The sequence below is a fragment of the Somniosus microcephalus genome, chromosome 6 (genome assembly GCF_052327205.1).
Source record: "Somniosus microcephalus isolate GS21.2 chromosome 6, FLI_Smic_1.0, whole genome shotgun sequence".
Classification (NCBI taxonomy): domain Eukaryota; kingdom Metazoa; phylum Chordata; class Chondrichthyes; order Squaliformes; family Somniosidae; genus Somniosus; species Somniosus microcephalus.
The window spans coordinates 74,344,334-74,358,025 of record NC_140992.1 but is presented as its reverse complement, the minus strand read 5'-3'; the positions used below and the strand labels follow the sequence as shown (position 1 = coordinate 74,358,025).

The 13,692-nt window shown below is 51.4% G+C and overlaps 1 pseudogene; it reads left to right on the top strand.

Annotated features, from left to right (window-relative positions):
- Positions 1–320: 320 nt before the first annotated feature.
- On the top strand, positions 321–13,475 carry LOC147115805 (uncharacterized; annotated as a pseudogene).
- The last annotated feature ends 217 nt before the right edge of the window (positions 13,476–13,692 follow it).

Sequence of the window (13,692 nt, the reverse complement as noted above, 5' to 3'; positions counted from 1 at the left end):
GGAGAAATTTCTTCATTCAGAGGGTGGTGAATCTTTGGAATTCTCTACCCCAGAGGGCTGTGGAGGCTCAGTCGTTGAGTATATTCAAGACAGAGGTCAATAGATTTTGAATATTAAGGGAATCAAGGGATATGGGGATAGTGCAGGAAAGTGGAAATGAGGTAGAAGATCAGCCATGATCTTATTGAATGGCGGAGCAGGCTCGAAGTGCCAAATGGCCTACTCCTGCTCCTAGTTCTTAAGTTCATAAATTATGTTCACTGTTGTAATGTAAGAAATGTGTTTGTCAATTTGCATACAGCAAGGTCCCACAATCAGCAATGAGAAAATTACCAAATAATGGGCCTGAATTTGCAATCAACCGTGAAGCTGAGGTGTACGCTGCTGACATCGCAAGTAAATCCGCACCTACCTCGAGCGATCCCCCTGTGAAAACTTCCTTTAAAACACTGCTGAGTTCCACGCAGCATATTCCCCCATGGAGCCCAGGAGTGCATCGCTGTGCATATGCAAACGTGGGATTGTAGGAATGGTCAAATTCCTATCCAGAGATTGAGTTTGACGCAGGCAATCAATCAAAAAGGTTTTTAATGTCAAACTAACGAGTTTAAACAGATTGATGCAAGAGAACTATGAATACAGGTCTTAACTGGCTGGGGGCTCCACGAGGACTGCCTGGGCGGTCCCGTGGATGGTGTCATGATGTCATCACATTCTTCCCGCGTTTAGGGTGATCACGTGATCGGCGGCATGATGTCATCGCGTTTGCCGGCGCTCTTAAAGGGCCCGCGCCCTGTACATGCAAACAGTATATACAATGGTACAGATTTAGTCTGTAGCTAACACATCGTTAAAAGGAATTATGTACACTTGTTCAGAGTCTCTCAGTGGCTCTGCCACTTGCGCCCCCCAGGATTGTCTTTAACGAAAAAAGTCAAACAGTGAGGGGGTCTGACGAGCCTGTCAGAACGAGTCTTGTATTCCCGAAGCGGAAGCTGTTGGACGGCGGGCTGTCTGGCGGGCAGTTGCACTTGTTCCGGCGTGATGACGGTGGGCGGTCGACCTCGCCTTGGCAGCTGTGCGGTCTCGATGGGTCGGTCAAGGTCCAGGTGTGCTGGTTTCAAACGGTCAACTGAAATGTGGTCCGGTTTGCCACCGACATCCACAGTGAAGGTCTTGTCTCCTGCCTCTATCACGCGGAAAGGACCAGTGTATGGGGCCTTGAGCAGATCCCGGTGAGCATCGTGGCGGATGAACACGTAGCCGGCGTCTTTCAGCTCCGCTGGAACGTGAGAGCCCTGAAGCCCATGATGCGATGTGGGAACCGGCGCGATATGTCTGGCTGTTTCCTGGTGGCTGATGAGCTGGCTTGAGGTGTTGGCAGGAAATCCCCCAGCACTCGCAGAGGCTGACCATAAACGAGCTCTGCCACGGAAGAGCAAAGATCTTCCTTGGGGGCCGTGCGAAGGCCCAACAGGACCCACAGCAGCTTGTCTGCCCATCCAGCGTCTTGGAGGCTGGCCCTCAGTGCGACTTTAAGCGATCTGTGAAACCATTCGCACAGACCGTTCGCTTGTGGGTGGTAGGCTGTGGTGCGGTGCAATTTAACTCCGAGTCCCTGAGCTACCGCATTCCAGAGCTCGGAGGAAAACTGCGGTCCCCGGTCCGAAGAGATGTAATCAGGCACCCCAAACCGGGCGACCCAGGAAGAGATGAATGCCCTGGCCACGTCCGCCGAAGTAGTAGATGACAGGGGAACTGCCTCTGGCCATCTGGTGGTGCGATCTACTATGGTCAGGAGATGCGTAAAACCATGGGAAGGTGGAAGTGGTCCTACCAGGTCCACATGGACGTGGTCAAACCGTTGCTCCGGAACTGCAAAGGTGGTCAATGGAGCCCTGACGTGGCGCTGTACCTTGGACCTTTGGCAGACCATGCAGGTGTTGGCCCAGTCACGGACATCTTTATACATGCCCCGCCAAACGAACTTAGATGAAATTAGCTTCTGAGAAGCCTTCATGCCTGGGTGTGACAACCCATGTACAGCGTCAAACACCTTGCGGCACCAAGCGACCGGCACGATAGGACGAGGGTCCCGAACGGAGACGTCACAAAGCAGCGTGGTACCAGCCGAATGAAACCGGACGTCGGCCACTTGGAGGCTAGTGGTGTTGGTGCGGTAAGCCTGCACTTCGGGGTCTGAGACTTGGTCCGCTGCCATGAGGGCGTAGTCGATGCCCAGCTGGACCGCATGCACAGTCGCGCGGGAGAGGCACTCTGCCACATGGTTGTCTTTACCGGCCACGTGCTGAATATCCGTAGTAAATTCGGAGATATATGTCAGCTGGCATTGTTGCCTGGATGACCACGGTTCGGCGGTCTTGGCCATAGCAAAAGTCAGTGGCTTATGTTCGACGAAGGCAGTGAAAGGGCGTCCTTCCAACAAGAATCGGAAATGGCGGATGGCCAGAAAAAGGGCTAGTAACTCCCTGTCGAAAGTACTGTACGCCCGCTCGTTGCACCGTAATTGATGGCTGAAGAATGCCAACGGCTACCACGTCCCGTTCACCCACTGCTCCTGTATAGTGCCGATTGCGTAATCTGATGCGTCAGTGGTGAGAGCAATGGTGGCTCCTGGAAGCGGGTGCGCCAGCATGGTCGCATTGGCCAAGGCACTCTTAGTGTCGGTGAATGCCCGATCCATGTCAACTGTCCAGCTTACCGGATCCTTGCCAGACTTGCCCTTGAGGGCCTTGTACAGGGGCTGCATGAGCAGAGCTGCCTTAGGCACGAAACGGTGGTAAAAATTTACCATTCCGAGGAACTCCTGCAGGGCCGTGATGTTCTGCGGGCACGGAAAGGATGTCACCGCCTCTACCTTCGCTTGCAAAGGCACCTCTCCCTCCGAGGTAATGCGATGTCCCAGGAAATCAATGTGGGGCAGGCCAAACTGACACTTGGCCGGGTTGAGAATCAGGCCGTGTTGGCTGAGGCGTCGAAAGAGGGTGCGTAGGTGCGCGATGTGTTCCTCCTTATTATGACTGGCAACGAGGATATCGTCTAAGTAGATGAAAAGGAACTTGAGGTCCCGCAGCACGGAGTCCATGAGGCACTGGAAGGCCTGGGCGGCGTTCTCCAACCCAAAAGGCATCCTCAAAAATTTGAAAAGGCCGAATGGGGTGATGACTGCGGTCTTCTGAACGTACTGCAGGTGTACCGGGACCTGGTGGTTGCCTCGGACAAGGTCAAATTTGGAAAACACGGTGTTTCCTGCCAAATGGGCAGAGAAATCCTGAATGTGGGGGATCGGGTATCGATCAGGAGTGGTGGCATCATTTAGTCACCGATAGTCGCCACATGGCCGCCATCTGCCGCCAGGTTTCGGTACTATGTGGAGAGGCGAAGAGCAGGGACTATTCGACCGGCGAATAATCCCCAGGCATTCCATCGTTGCAAACTCCGCCTTCACGACCACCAGCTTGCCGGGTTCGAGGCGCCGGGCCCGCGCGTGGACTGGGGGGCCGGTGGTGGTGATGTGGTGCTCCACACCATGTTTTGTGGCCGTAGAGGAGAACGTAGGTCTGGTCAGGTCTGGAAATTCACCTAGCAGTTGAGCGAACTCATCCGGAGTTGGGAAAGCGTAGGAGACGGCGCGCGACATGGTCTTACTACGGTGGCAAGGAATAGAGTGAAACGTGGCCACGTTGATCAGCCGCCGGTTCCGCACATCGACCAGGAGGCCGTTGGCGCACAGGAAATCCGCACCGAGAATGGCGTGTGAAACCTTGGTCATAACAAATTCCCAAACAAATCATTGGCCGCGGAAGCACACATGGACCCGCCATCTGCCGAAGGTCCAAATAACGCCGCCATTAGCCGCTTCGAGGGGAAGGCCGTGCCTCCCAGCCTGTACATCAAGAGCTGACGCGGGTAGGATGCTGCACTGCACTCAGGTGTCGCAGTGGAACCGACGACCGGAGAGGGTATCCGTGATAAAGAGCAGCTTGCCTGCGTTGCCAACTGCCATCGTGGCTGTGGGGCACCCATTAGACCCGCTCTTCATTGGACGGAGTTGTCGGTTTTTTTACGGAGAAGCTGCAGGGAGGGCGGCAACATCTCGCCTTCGCACCAAACCGGGCGTGGTAGAAGCACAGCCCCGCAGGCTGAGTAGCTGGGGTGGCATCTGTGGGGGATGGGCTCCTTGTGGCAGCGCAGTACTGCTGCGTAACTGCGAATATCTTATCTGCCTCGGCAGCGAGCGCTGCGCAGTCTTCGACCTCGGACCTGGCCAAGGCCGCTTGCACCTGCTCCGGCAATTGGCTGAGGAATAACTCGCTGAAGAGAAAGCATTGCTGTTCAGAGCCGAGGAGAATGAGCATGTGGCTCATCAGCTCGGAAGGTTTGGAGTCCCCGATCCCGGGCATAGCGAGCAGTCAACGGGCGCGCTCTGATTTCGTGAGCCCGAAGACCTGTAGCAACCGCGCTTTGAGGGTCTCATACTTGCAGTCCATCGGGGGGTTTTCCAGAAGACTGACATTATAAAAGATGTAATAGCAGAGCACTTGGAAAGCAATGATAGGATAAGACAAAGTCAACATGGATTTACAAAAGGTAAATCATGCTTGACTAACCTACTGGAATTTTTTGAGGATGTAACTGGTAAAATAGATAAGGGAGAACCAGTGGATGTGGTATATTTGGACTTTCAGAAGGCTTTCGATAAGGTCCCACATAAGAGATTAGTGTGCAAAATTAAGGCACATGGGATTGGGGGCAAGGTATTGACTTGGATAGAGAACTGGTTGGCGGACAGAAAGCAAAGAGTTGGAATAAACGGGTTGTTTTCCGAGCGGCAGGCAGTGACTAGTGGGGTACCACAAGGATCGGTCCTAGGACCCCAGCTGTTCACAATATATATTAATGATCTGGACGAGGGAATTGGATGTAATATCTCCAAATTTGCAGACGACACAAAGCTGGGTGGGAGGGTAGGCTGTGAGGAGGATGTCATGAAACTCCAGCACGATTTGGACAGGTTGGGTGATTGGGCAGAAACATGGCAAATGCACCATAATGTGGATAAATGTGAGGTTATCCACTTTGATGGCAAAAACAGGAAGGCAGATTATTATTTGAATGGCAATAGATTGGGAGAAGGGGAAGTGCAAAGAGACCTGGGTGTCCTCGTGCACCAGTCGCTGAAGCTAAGCATGCAGGTGCAGCAGGCGGTTAAGAAGGCAAATGGTATGTTGGCCTTCATAGCAAGAGGGTTCGAGTACAGGAACAAGGATGTCTTGCTACAGTTGTACAGGGCCTTGGTGAGACCGCACCTTGAGTATTGTGTGAGCTTTGGTCGCCTTACCTGAGGAAGGATGTGCTTGCCATGGAAGGAGTGCAGCGAAGATTCACCAGGCTGATACCTGGGATGGCAGGAATGATGCATGAGGAGAGATTGTGTCGATTGGGCTTATACTCACTGGAGTTTAGAAGATTGAGAGGGGATCTCATCGAAACCTATAAAATTCTGTCAGGCCTGGACAGACTAGATGCAGGAAGGATGTTTCTGATGGCCGGGGAGCTCAGAACCAGGGGTCAGAGTTTAAGGATAAGGGGTAAGCCATTTAGGACTGAAATGAGGAGGAATTTCTTCACCCAGAGAGTGGTGAACCTGTGGAATTCTCTGCCACATAGGGCGGTGGAGGCCAGTTCATTAAATATATTCAAGAAAGAGTTGGATATATTTCTTAAGGCTAAAGGGATCAAGGGATATGGGGAGAAGGCAGGGACAGGGTACTGAATTTGGATGATCAGCCATGATCTCATTGAATGGCGGAGCAGGCTCAAAGGGCCGATTGGCCTACTCCTGCTCCTATCTTCTGTGTTTCTATGTTTCTATGATCCGCGAGGCGGTGGAGCTATCGAGAGCGGAGACCACGTAGAAGTATCGGGTCTGATCCTCAATGATGCCTCTCAGGGCGAACTGGGCTTCAGCTTGGATAAACCAGGAGGTCGCCTGTTGCTCCCAGAACTGCGGCAGCTTCAATGAGACAGCGTTGTTCTCCATGCTGTGTTCCTTTTGCAAATACCATTCACAAAAGTCGGTGTCACCAATGTAGGAATGGTCAAATTCCTATCCAGAGATTGAGTTCGATGCAGGCAATCAATCAAAAAGGTTTTTAATGTCAAACTAACGAGTTTAAACAGATTGATGCAAGAGAACTATGAATACAAGTCGTAACTGGCTGGAGGCTCCATGAGGACTGCTTGGGCGGTCCCGTGGATGGCGTCATGACGTCATCACGTTCTTCCCACGTTTAGTGTGATCACGTGATCGGCGGCATGATGTCATTGCGTTTGCCCGCGCTCTTAAAGGGCCCGCGCCCTGTACATGCAAACAGTATATACAATGGTACAGATTTAGTCTGTAGGTAACACATCGTTAAAAGGAATTATGTACACTTGTTCAGAGTCTCTCAGTGGCTCTGCCACAGGATCACGTTTATAAATGTTTATAAAAACATTAAAAAACTTTTAGAAACTTTTAAAGACTTTAAAAAACTTTTAAATAAACGGCAAAGTTAAATGGAAATTTTGTAAAAAGCTGTGCAAAGTAAAACTAAATGTGTGTACTTACTTACAGAGAGAATATGGCAGCAGCAAAGATAGATGACAGGCAGAGGGCCCACAACTTCAGTGAAGATGGCCTCGACACACTCCTGAATGAGGTGGAAGCGAAGCGTCAGTGCCTCATCGGGAGTGAAAAGTCCAGAGCACCACATAGAGAAAGCATGTCAGCATGGAAGGAGGTTGCACAGGCTGTTAGCGTTAACTTCACCATGCCACGTTCCGCGGTACTGTGTTGCAAAAAACTCAACAATTTAACGCGGTCTGCTAAGGTTTGTACAGTTATTAGAAATTTTAAATGTAAGATTTCCTAAAATGTTACTATAGCAAAATAGAAGCGCTTGTTTTTGTGTATAGGTGTAGTCTGACTTCATTGTGCAGTCAACTAGTCTCAACTAGTCATATAATTCAATTGCTTTGGAGACATTCAGAGACACTAAGTGCTTGTAAAGACCTTTTATCTGTACTCCACAGATTTGAGGTGTGAAATTGCAATTAGTGAACAATACCCTGCCTCTAAAGCAGCCAACTTGTCTCTTTTAGCCAACAATGAAACAAAAACTGAAGTCTAATTTTCATCTCTGTGCAGAATATGATGGCTCATAACACCAGAGAGCCTATCATGACAGGCAGTGGTGTGGGCATTCTGAAAGAGTTAACGGAGCAAGATGCTGGACATCAGTGGCAGTTCAGTGTCTGGTGCCCAATAAGAGATTCGGCAGGAATTTAACTCAGGAGTCGGGTTGGAGGCGGGACTACAACTTTCGGGGTTGTAGTCCCGCCTCCATCGAGATGCAGCCAATCCACGTGATTTTAACTTGATTGACCTTGTTGAGCCTGCCCAGCGGGCTCAGTAGTCCAATTAAGGGCCACCCGGCAACAGGTGACGTCACAGACTGAAATTTCATCTGTCAAGAGCTTTTGACAGATGAAATATCAGTGTTTCACAGCTGTTTGAAGCTGTCAAACACTGACAATCTTACTTCTAACCTGAGTCCTTCCCCACAGACTCAGTTAGAAATCTCACCAGCACAGAAAGCTGAAGGCTGTCACTTTTGACAGTTCGCAGCCATTCTGCTTTCTGTGCCGGTGAGATGAGGGACTCCCGGAACCTAAAGGAAGGAAGGCTGAAAAGGTAAGAAAAGATATGTAATACTTATTTAATCACTTTAGACACACCAAACACACTTACCTTTGCACTCATGCACGCATCACTCACCTGAACACTGACATCTCAACCCCTCCAAGTCCTTCAACCCGACGGCCCGCCTCCTCTAACTTGGCGTGGTTTGGAGCCATCAGGAATCCCACACTTCAACATCAAAAATAGGGATTAGGCTAAAAACTGCCTGTTAACTACCTGTTAACAGGCAGTTAATTGGCACTAATCCCTTCCCGCCATGGGTAGGCGGGTCCCAGTGCGGGGCGGGTACCCACCTCCTTTGAAACTGGCATGGAGGCGGGTTTGGGTGCGGGAAGGGGTCGGGACCCCTGATTTCTGGATTTTAACACCCCCCCCAACCCTCCAATCCCGACTCCACGGTACAATGAAAATCCTGCCCATTGAGTAAAGAAAGGTGAGTGTTGCATTGTTGCTCTATCCAGCTGTATGCTTAAAACATGTTGGTTGGCACTAAGGTCTGAAGAAAGAGAAGATGATTATTGTGCATGCATGGCATATGAGCTTCTGTGATGTGCCAGATCAATGTGCTTCACCATTGTAAATGTTATCTGTTTCCTTCCCAAGATGGACAGCCGTCTTTGCACACATGGGGGGGAAAAATTCAGTTGGTTTGCGCCTCCCGTTAGCGCCTTAAGAGGGTGCTAATGGGGTGGAAAGCAACTAGCACCCGGGCGAGGCGATATCTGTGCCTCTCGCCGAATTAACCAGACATTTTGCGGCGGCGCTAAACAATATCGCCCGATCTCCTGTGCACACCGATCTTCATGTCATTTGAGCATGCAACGCCCTTGTGATGCCCCGGAACGGAAATTGAGTGGCGCCCCCCTCCTTTCTGCCTGGCGCAACCAACGACATGTGGAACGCTTCCCAGTCACTGTGGGGCTCGGGGGGTGCGCTATTTAAAGGGGGCCTCTTCCTGGCTTTTTGTGTGGTAGACATTTTTGCACCACTCATTCTGAGAGAGAGAGAGAGAGAGAGAAAGAGAGACTTCTGCATTGAGTCAACGCTGTTTGAAGCAGTTTTGGCTTCTGACCATAACTTTGCAGGTACTTTGGTTTTTGACCTTCATTACTTTGATTGCCAAGATACTATGGGGGCTGCACTAATTGGGGGCGTCATCCTGCGCTAGCAGATTCGGAGGCCACAGAGATGCAGAGAGAGAGTGGCAATAATGGCCAGACGGAGGAGGGCCAACAGGCCTCTGTACAGGAGACCTTACCCTCCCAGGGTATTTCACCAACAATTCTCCTACATTAATATGTCTGAGGAGCAGTGTTTGTGAAGGCTGCGTTTCAGCAAGGAGGTTGTCACTGAGCTCTGCCACCTGCTGCAGCCAGATCTGCAGCCTCAACTGAGGAGCAGGACGTCTCTGTCGGTGGCAGTGAAGATAGCAGTGGCTCTCAACTTTTATGCCACTGGCTCATTTCAATCAGCTACTGGGGACATCGCCAATATCTCCCAGTTCGCGGTCCATTGCTGCATCCATCAGGTCACAAATGCCCTCTATAAAAGGAGACGAGAGTACATCTCTTTTCCCATAACCCCGAACAAGCAGCATGAAGGTGCTATGGGCTTTGCAAGGATAGCGGGCTTTCTGTTGGTGCAGGGTGCCATTGACTGCATGCATGTGGCTTTGCGTGCTCCGCATGAGAATGCAGAGGATTTCCGCAACCGAAAGGGGTTCCATTCCTTAAACGTGCAGTTGGTCTGTGACCACAGACAGCTGATACTCGCTGTCAATGCCTGTTATCCTGGCAGCAGCCACGATGCATACATCCTGCGCCAGGCTACTGTGGCAGAACTTTTCCAGGCACCGCGTCACCCAGGTGGTTGGCTTCTCGGGGACAAGGGAAATCCCCTCTGCATCTGGCTGATGACACCGCTCCGTATGCCCAGCACCCCTGCTGAGCTCCGGTACAACGAGAGCCATCAAGCTACCAGGAACATTGTTGAGCTGACAATTGGTGTGCTCAAGCAATGATTCCACTGTCTGGACCATTCTGGAGGAGCCCTGCAGTACTCGCCTGAGCGAGTCTCCCACATCGTTGTCGTGTGCTGCATGCTGCATAACCTGGCAATCCTCAGGACCCAGCCAATGCCACCAGGCCTTGGAGCACCACCAGAGGAGGAGGAGGAAGAGGAGGAGGATGATCATCAGCAGCATCAAGGCGGGAGGGAGGCCCACAATGTAGAAACTGGAAGGGCCGTCTGTCAACGGCTGATAGCAAGCCGCTTCTAGGCCCTTGCTAAGGAAATGGCTTCTGCCATTGAGAACAACATGAATGAAACCAACCCGCAGCCCCTAAGCCAGCCAAGGCAGCAATGATTACAAAGACCAAACATATACATTTTGAATACAAAATCTTATTTATTTTACAAACTCTGTGTGTGTCATTTCCTCATGACAAACTAATAGAAAGAAACACAAAAAAACAGTCATTAACATAACTGGTTCTCACAACCTGGAGATAATGTCCAAAACCCTAAACAAAAGTTTGACCACGAACCTCGGCCTTTAATAAAAAAATGACCAACATTTTGTCACACCACCTACTTTTTGCCCTTCGAGGGTGATCTCCTTCCCTTGCGCACTTCCCCCCTTCCCACCCTATTGCTCCTCCATAATGGGATCCCAGTGGCTGAAGCAAGGCTGGTGGAAGGCTGCTGATTGTCAGAACCTGAGACTGCAGATGCCCTTGAAGGATGGCTTCGACCAGCTCTGGGCCTGGAGGGCCCGGCTGCAGACTGCACCAACTCTGCATGGGCAGCAGCAGCCTGTCCTAAAGGCGGTGGCAAGTGCAGTGGAGAAGTGACAGTGGTGGCAGCAGGAATGCTGTCATCTTGAGAGAGGACAGCAACTCCCTGCTCATACGACAAACTGGCACTCCCACGGGGCAGCACTTCAGCATCTGGAGCAATCTGCTGGAGCATAGATTGCTGGCCTGCTGCGGAGCAATGCGAGCCCTGGGGAAATGTGTCCGAACCAGCGAGGATGGCAGCAGTCAGTGCTCGCGTGGCCTCAATCTGAGTCTGCATGAGAGCAGTGAGAGATGGGGTCATGGCAGCCAACGACTGTATTGCAGCACTAAACATTTGCGTGGCATCTGTCTGTGCTACAGCGAAGTGCTCCACACTCCTTGCCAGTGATTCAATGCATTCGGGCACACTTCCCACTGCACCCATGAGCTCAGTGTGCATGTCCACCGCCTGGGTGTTCATTTCAGCGGTCAGCTGCTCCTCCTCTGCGTCCAGTGCAGTAGGACTTGCTGGCATACTCTCCCTCCGGGGAGAAGGCCCCCAAGCTTCCCTACCCCCATTGCGTTGCTGCAGCCCGCTGGGTCCTGGAGCTTCACCCTCATCAGACTCTTCCCCCCTGCTCCCCTCCAGGGAAGGCGTGTTCCCAGTGTGGGCATGGGCTTCCTCGGGAGAGGGTGGCGCTGATGCTCTGGCTTCATCTTTCTCCTCGCCTGCAGCTTCGCTCCCACTGGCAGCTTGAGGGCCCGCCTCCTCAGCTGGTGAATCACCATCTGAAAGCAGGGAGGTACAAGAGTGGCTTTAGCGTGAGGACAGGGTGGCAGTAAGGGAGGAATGTGTGCAGTGATTTAGAAAGTTGGATTGAAAGTGTCAAAGGCTGGTGTTCTGAGGGACAAGTGGAAGGAGAGAGGACAAAAAGGTGATGACCTTACCATTGCTGTCCAGAACGGGGCCGGCCTCTCCAGTGGTGACGGGACCGATCACCCGGCTTGCCACAATCCTGTAAACGCGCTCCTCAAGATCGCTGAGCGGTTGCAGCTGAGGCCGCCCTCCACCCGTCCGTTGCTGCTGTCTATGAGATAGCTTGGCCTGCAAGATAAAGGACGTCATCTGAGTAAATATACAGCCATGGTCTTGCCTGATGTGCCTCTCATAGGTGAATAGCCCTTACTGAATGCAGCCATGGTCTTGCCTGATGTGCCTCCCATAGGTGAATAGCCCTTACTGTATGCAGCCATGGTCTAGCCTGATGTGCCTCCCATAGGTGAATAGCCCTTACTGTATGCAAAGTGTGGAATGTGCGTGTGTGTTTCATGAGAGGGCCATAGCTGTTGGATAAAAGTTGGGCATTGGAGTTTTAAGACCCTCTGGCCATAGAGTGAGTTTGAGATGGAGGGATGGCGAGGTATTGAAAAAAAGCCACTCACCCTGACGACCCGAGTGAGGTCGTTGAACTTTTTTCTACATTGTATATGGGTCCTGGGCACCATGCTCCTGGAGGAGACGCTCTGTGCCACCTCCTTCCACACTCTTCTGTAATCGCGCGGCAAAGGCCTCCTGCCACTCTCTGGGTACAGTATTGATCTTCTGCGCTCCACCGCGCCAACCAGAGCCTCCAAGGCCCGCTCGCTGAAGCGCTGTGCTTGCTCCCTGGCCCTCTCCATAGTCCTTGGCTACAACATTTAGGCACAGGTCTCTCCAGGCCGAGATTCAAGGCTCCAATGATCAGGGTGTGGCTGGAGAGCAAGATCGACCCTGCCCTTTAAGAACTGTCTGGCGCCAGTGTGTCTGTGTTCCATGGCTAACTGACATCACCTGCGTTGCGCCCACGCTCTGAGTTAGCTCCTCGCTCCTCGGCCTTTGCGCCTTAAGAGAGGTGTGTATCGCCTGATTTAGCGCTCCAATCACCTACAGGGGTGATAAAAACCAAGTTTGCCGTCAGACGTGATAATTGCGCCAGGCGCTAAACTTTGTGCACGGCCGATAATCGCGCCCCAAACGGGGCGATACTGAATTTTTCCCCTCAAGAGTGCGGTGAGTCTGTGGCTGCCGAGGATTTCCACACTGGGCCTGGAGAGGGCATTGGGGAAGGGGTTGCTGAGCAAGTGTATATGGCAAGTGAGGTGGGGGAGGAGGAAGTTGTAGAGTGGCATCTAATGGAATGGTAAGGTGTGGACCCTGGGTGTGGACCATGCAAATTGCACGGGGCGGGGGGGGGACCTTGACCACGGTTAACCGCTAATCACCGCCTCTCCATCTCCTGTCCCCTCTGGCTTTGTGTGAGGCACAGATGAATGTCCTTTCACAGCCAGCCACCAAGCTGATACGGCAGGGCAAGTGGGAGAAGCAGTAACACAGGAAATACAGCAGCCTGATTTTGATACTGAGGTGGAAGAGATTGAAGGCTTGAGGCAAACAATGCTCACTCAGCATGAGAAGAAACTTGACTCCCTTGCCTCTATCAGGCAGGAGATAAAGGATAATGTGAAGAATCTGAGTAATGAGTTGGCCATAAGCACAGACCATTACTAATCAGTTGGCCATAAGTACACAGACCATTACTAATCAGCTCGCTATTGGTACAAAGAGCATTTATGATGAGTTGGCCATTATGCAATAGGCGAATAGTCAGCTTAACCAGTCTCTCCATCAACTATTTCAGTTGCAGACAATAAGTTCGGCTGTTGTACATTTGACGCCCATAGAACCCCCCTTGCCTGCTACCAGCACAGACATAGTGCAGGCTCATGAGCCAGCAGCTGCGCCGACAATGTATGAACCAAATGTTGCCTTTCAGCAGCATCAACCCAGCCAAGAGTCAACTGCTGAAGGACAAGAGATAGCACACAAAGGTCATGCCCTTGGCATGAGAGGAGTCTAGTCACAAGGAAGGGCAAGGCGCAGGAGACAGTAGGATGCCACCTGTTGCAGAGTCCACCTCCTTTGACCATCAGGCATGGATGCAAGGGGACATGTCTGTTTTATTTTATGTTTGCTATTCTTGAAATGTTGGTGTGTTATTTATTAAAATTTTTATTTGTGAATGATTGTGTAATTACCCATTTTGTTTTGGATGTATAGGGCTGGATTTTCATTGGGCCATGGGGTCGGGATTGGAGGCATGTGGGGGT